Raw genomic sequence first — 5,000 nt, forward strand, 5'->3', positions numbered from 1 at the left:
CTGAATAAGTGTTGACGTCGCATCTTATTTACAAGTCACACAGTTGTTCCTCTTCTCTGCTTCCAGTAAGACGAAAATCCCTAAACATATTAGCCACATTGAAGCTTATTCAGCTGGGGATGTAGCTCAGTGGTAGATCGCATGCTTTGCATGTATGAGGTCCTGGGTTCAATCCCCAGCATCTCCAAATGCTCTCATGGTTTTAAGAACGCTTGAATAAGTGTTGGCGTTGCATCTGCTTTATAAGTCATTCAGTAGTTCCTTTTCTCTGCCTCTTGCCTCCGAAGACGAAAAACCCTTAACATCTTAGCCACAGTGCAGCTTACTTAGCTGGGGATGAAGCTCAGTGGTAGAGCGCATCTATGAGGTCCTGGGTTCAATCCCAATCATCTCCAAATGCTCTCATGGTTTTAAGAACGCTTGAATAAGTGTTGGCGTTGCTTCTGATTTACAAGTCACACAGTAGTTCCTTTTCTATGCTTCTTGCCTCCGAAGACGAAAAACCATAAACATCTTAGCCAAAGTGTTGCTTAACAAGCTGGGGATGTAGCTCAGTGGTAGAGCGCATGCTTTGCATGTATGAGGTCCTGGGTTCAATCCCCAGCATTTCCAAGTAGTTTTCAGGTGCTGTTCTCCCTTTATGAAAAACCTGAGTTATTGCTGATGTTTCATCATATTTCTCATGTTGTATAGTAAAAATGAAAGCCCTAAATCTCTGAGTAAAACATACTGGAAATCAAGCTTCTTGGAAGCTCTACATTTGAGCTCATTGTACAAGTCACAAAATAATTTCTGGTAATCAGTTGTAACATGATCAAGTTAAATCCCTAAATATCATACGAACAACAAAGGAGAAACCTGATGGGGATGTAGCTCAGTGGTAGAGCACATCTTGCGTGTATGAGGTCCTGGGTTCAATCTCCAGCATCTCCAAGTAGTTTTCAGGTGCTGTTCTCCCTTTATGAAAAACCAGAGTAATTGCTGATGTTTCATGATAATTCTCATGTTGTATAGTAAAAATGAAAGCCCTAAATCTCTGAGTAAAACCTACTGGAAATCAAGGTTCTTGGAAGCTCTACGTTTGAGCTTATTGTACAAGTCACAAAATAATTTCCAGTAGTCAGTTGTAACACGATCAAGTTTAATCCCTAAATATCAACAAACAACAAAGGAGAAATCTGATGGGGATGTAGCTCAGTAGTAGAGCTCATGTTTCGCATGTATGGGTATCTGGGTTCAATCCCCAGCTTCTCCAAATGCCTTCATGATTTTAAGTATGCCTGAATAAGTGTTGACGTCGCATCTTATTTACAAGTCACACAGTTGTTCCTCTTCTCTGCTTCCAGTAAGACGAAAATCCCTAAACATATTAGCCACATTGAAGCTTATTCAGCTGGGGATGTAGCTCAGTGGTAGATCGCATGCTTTGCATGTATGAGGTCCTGGGTTCAATCCCCAGCATCTCCAAATGCTCTCATGGTTTTAAGAACGCTTGAATAAGTGTTGGCGTTGCATCTGCTTTATAAGTCATTCAGTAGTTCCTTTTCTCTGCCTCTTGCCTCCGAAGACGAAAAACCCTTAACATCTTAGCCACAGTGCAGCTTACTTAGCTGGGGATGAAGCTCAGTGGTAGAGCGCATCTATGAGGTCCTGGGTTCAATCCCCATCATCTCCAAATGCTCTCATGGTTTTAAGAACGCTTGAATAAGTGTTGGCGTTGCTTCTGATTTACAAGTCACACAGTAGTTCCTTTTCTATGCTTCTTGCCTCCGAAGACAAAAAACCATAAACATCTTAGCCAAAGTGTTGCTTAACAAGCTGGGGATGTAGCTCAGTGGTAGAGCGCATGCTTTGCATGTATGAGGTTCTGGGTTCAATCCCCAGCATTTCCAAGTAGTTTTCAGGTGCTGTTCTCCCTTTATGAAAAACCTGAGTTATTGCTGGTGTTTCATCATATTTCTCATGTTGTATAGTAAAAATGAAAGCCCTAAATCTCTGAGTAAAACCTACTGGAAATCAAGCTTCTTGGAAGCTCTATGTTTGAGCTTATTGTACAAGTCACAAAATAATTTCCAGTAGTCAGTTGTAACACGATCAAGTTTAATCCCTAAATATCAACAAACAACAAAGGAGAGACCTGATGGGGATGTAGCTCAGTGGTAGAGCACATCTTGCGTGTATGAGGGCCTGGGTTCAATCTCCAGCATCTCCAAGTACTTTCAGGCGCTGTTCTCCCTTTATGAAAAACCTGAGTAATTGCTGATCTTTCATGATATTTCTCATGTTGTATAGTAAAAATGAAAGCCCTAAATCTCTGAGTAAAACCTACTGGAAATCAAGGTTCTTGGAAGCTCTACGTTTGAGCTTATTGTACAAGTCACAAAATAATTTCCAGTAGTCAGTTGTAACACGATCAAGTTTAATCCCTAAATATCAACAAACAACAAAGGAGAAATCTGATGGGGATGTAGCTCAGTAGTAGAGCTCATGTTTCGCATGTATGGGTATCTGGGTTCAATCCCCAGCTTCTCCAAATGCCTTCATGATTTTAAGTATGCCTGAATAAGTGTTGACGTCGCATCTTATTTACAAGTCACACAGTTGTTCCTCTTCTCTGCTTCCAGTAAGACGAAAATCCCTAAACATATTAGCCACATTGAAGCTTATTCAGCTGGGGATGTAGCTCAGTGGTAGAGCGCATGCTTTGCATGTATGAGGTCCTGGGTTCAATCCCCAGCATCTCCAAATGCCCTCATGGTTTTAAGAACGCTTGAATAAGTGTTGGCGTTGCATCTGCTTTATAAGTCATTCAGTAGTTCCTTTTCTCTGCCTCTTGCCTCCGAAGATGAAAAACCCTTAACATCTTAGCCACAGTGCAGCTTACTTAGCTGGGGATGAAGCTCAGTGGTAGAGCGCATCTATGAGGTCCTGGGTTCAATCCCCATCATCTCCAAATGCTCTCATGGTTTTAAGAACGCTTGAATAAGTGTTGGCGTTGCTTCTGATTTACAAGTCACACAGTAGTTCCTTTTCTATGCTTCTTGCCTCCGAAGACGAAAAACCATAAACATCTTAGCCAAAGTGTTGCTTAACAAGCTGGGGATGTAGCTCAGTGGTAGAGCGCATGCTTTGCATGTATGAGGTCCTGGGTTCAATCCCCAGCATTTCCAAGTAGTTTTCAGGTGCTGTTCTCCCTTTATGAAAAACCTGAGTTATTGCTGATGTTTCATCATATTTCTCATGTTGTATAGTAAAAATGAAAGCCCTAAATCTCTGAGTAAAACCTACTGGAAATCAAGCTTCTTGGAAGCTCTATGTTTGAGCTTATTGTACAAGTCACAAAATAATTTCCAGTAGTCAGTTGTAACACGATCAAGTTTAATCCCTAAATATCAACAAACAACAAAGGAGAGACCTGATGGGGATGTAGCTCAGTGGTAGAGCACATCTTGCGTGTATGAGGTCCTGGGTTCAATCTCCAGCATCTCCAAGTACTTTCAGGCGCTGTTCTCCCTTTATGAAAAACCTGAGTAATTGCTGATCTTTCATGATATTTCTCATGTTGTATAGTAAAAATGAAAGCCCTAAATCTTTGAGTAAAACCTACTGAAATCAAGCTTCTTGGAAGCTCTACGTTTGAGCCTATTGTACAAGTCATAAAATAATTTCTGGTAATCAGTTGTAACATGATCAAGTTAAATCCCTAAATATTAACGAACAACATAGGAGATAGCCGATGGGGATGTAGCTCAGTGGTAGAGCGCATGCTTCGCATGTATGAGGTCCTGGGTTCAATCCCCAGCTTCTCCAAATGCCTTCGTGATTTTAAGAATCCCTGAATAAGTGTTGACGTTGTATCTGATTTACAAGTCTCACAGTAGTTCCTTTTCTATGCTTCTTGCCTCCGAAGACGAAAAACCATAAACATCTTAGCCACAGTGTTGCTTAACAAGCTGGGGATGTAGCTCAGTGGTAGAGTGCATGCTTTGCATGTATGAGGTCCTGGGTTCAATCCCCAGCATTTCAAGTAGTTATCAGGTGCTGTTCTCACTTTATGAAAAACCTTAGTAATTGCTGATGTTTCATGATAATTCTCATGTTGTATAGTAAAAATGAAAGCCCTAAATCTCTGAGTAAAACATACTGGAAATCAAGCTTCTTGGAAGCTCTACATTTGAGCTCATTGTACAAGTCACAAAATAATTTCTGGTAATCAGTTGTAACATGATCAAGTTAAATCCCTAAATATCATACGAACAACAAAGGAGAAACCTGATGGGGATGTAGCTCAGTGGTAGAGCACATCTTGCGTGTATGAGGTCCTGGGTTCAATCTCCAGCATCTCCAAGTAGTTTTCAGGTGCTGTTCTCCTTTTATGAAAAACCAGAGTAATTGCTGATGTTTCATGATAATTCTCATGTTGTATAGTAAAAATGAAAGCCCTAAATCTCTGAGTAAAACCTACTGGAAATCAAGGTTCTTGGAAGCTCTACGTTTGAGCTTATTGTACAAGTCACAAAATAATTTCCAGTAGTCAGTTGTAACACGATCAAGTTTAATCCCTAAATATCAACAAACAACAAAGGAGAAATCTGATGGGGATGTAGCTCAGTAGTAGAGCTCATGTTTCGCATGTATGGGTATCTGGGTTCAATCCCCAGCTTCTCCAAATGCCTTCATGATTTTAAGTATGCCTGAATAAGTGTTGACGTCGCATCTTATTTACAAGTCACACAGTTGTTCCTCTTCTCTGCTTCCAGTAAGACGAAAATCCCTAAACATATTAGCCACATTGAAGCTTATTCAGCTGGGGATGTAGCTCAGTGGTAGATCGCATGCTTTGCATGTATGAGGTCCTGGGTTCAATCCCCAGCATCTCCAAATGCTCTCATGGTTTTAAGAACGCTTGAATAAGTGTTGGCGTTGCATCTGCTTTATAAGTCATTCAGTAGTTCCTTTTCTCTGCCTCTTGCCTCCGAAGACGAAAAACCCTTAACATC

The 5,000-nt window shown here is 40.8% G+C and overlaps 8 non-coding genes across 8 annotated transcripts; all 8 read left to right on the forward strand.

Annotated features, from left to right (window-relative positions):
* The first annotated feature begins 115 nt into the window (after positions 1-115).
* On the forward strand, positions 116-187 carry trnaa-ugc (transfer RNA alanine (anticodon UGC)). Its single transcript has one exon. It is a non-coding gene; the product is annotated as a tRNA-Ala (tRNA).
* A 353-nt stretch (positions 188-540) lies between these two features.
* Positions 541-612, forward strand: trnaa-ugc (transfer RNA alanine (anticodon UGC)). Its single transcript has one exon. It is a non-coding gene; the product is annotated as a tRNA-Ala (tRNA).
* A 783-nt stretch (positions 613-1,395) lies between these two features.
* On the forward strand, positions 1,396-1,467 carry trnaa-ugc (transfer RNA alanine (anticodon UGC)). The gene has a single exon. It is a non-coding gene; the product is annotated as a tRNA-Ala (tRNA).
* A 353-nt stretch (positions 1,468-1,820) lies between these two features.
* On the forward strand, positions 1,821-1,892 carry trnaa-ugc (transfer RNA alanine (anticodon UGC)). The gene has a single exon. It is a non-coding gene; the product is annotated as a tRNA-Ala (tRNA).
* Positions 1,893-2,673: 781 nt separating this feature from the next.
* On the forward strand, positions 2,674-2,745 carry trnaa-ugc (transfer RNA alanine (anticodon UGC)). The gene has a single exon. It is a non-coding gene; the product is annotated as a tRNA-Ala (tRNA).
* A 353-nt stretch (positions 2,746-3,098) lies between these two features.
* Positions 3,099-3,170, forward strand: trnaa-ugc (transfer RNA alanine (anticodon UGC)). Its single transcript has one exon. It is a non-coding gene; the product is annotated as a tRNA-Ala (tRNA).
* Positions 3,171-3,738: 568 nt separating this feature from the next.
* On the forward strand, positions 3,739-3,810 carry trnaa-cgc (transfer RNA alanine (anticodon CGC)). The gene has a single exon. It is a non-coding gene; the product is annotated as a tRNA-Ala (tRNA).
* Positions 3,811-4,809: 999 nt separating this feature from the next.
* Positions 4,810-4,881, forward strand: trnaa-ugc (transfer RNA alanine (anticodon UGC)). Its single transcript has one exon. It is a non-coding gene; the product is annotated as a tRNA-Ala (tRNA).
* The last annotated feature ends 119 nt before the right edge of the window (positions 4,882-5,000 follow it).

Source organism: Misgurnus anguillicaudatus, chromosome 2 (genome assembly GCF_027580225.2).
Source record: "Misgurnus anguillicaudatus chromosome 2, ASM2758022v2, whole genome shotgun sequence".
NCBI lineage: Eukaryota > Metazoa > Chordata > Actinopteri > Cypriniformes > Cobitidae > Misgurnus > Misgurnus anguillicaudatus.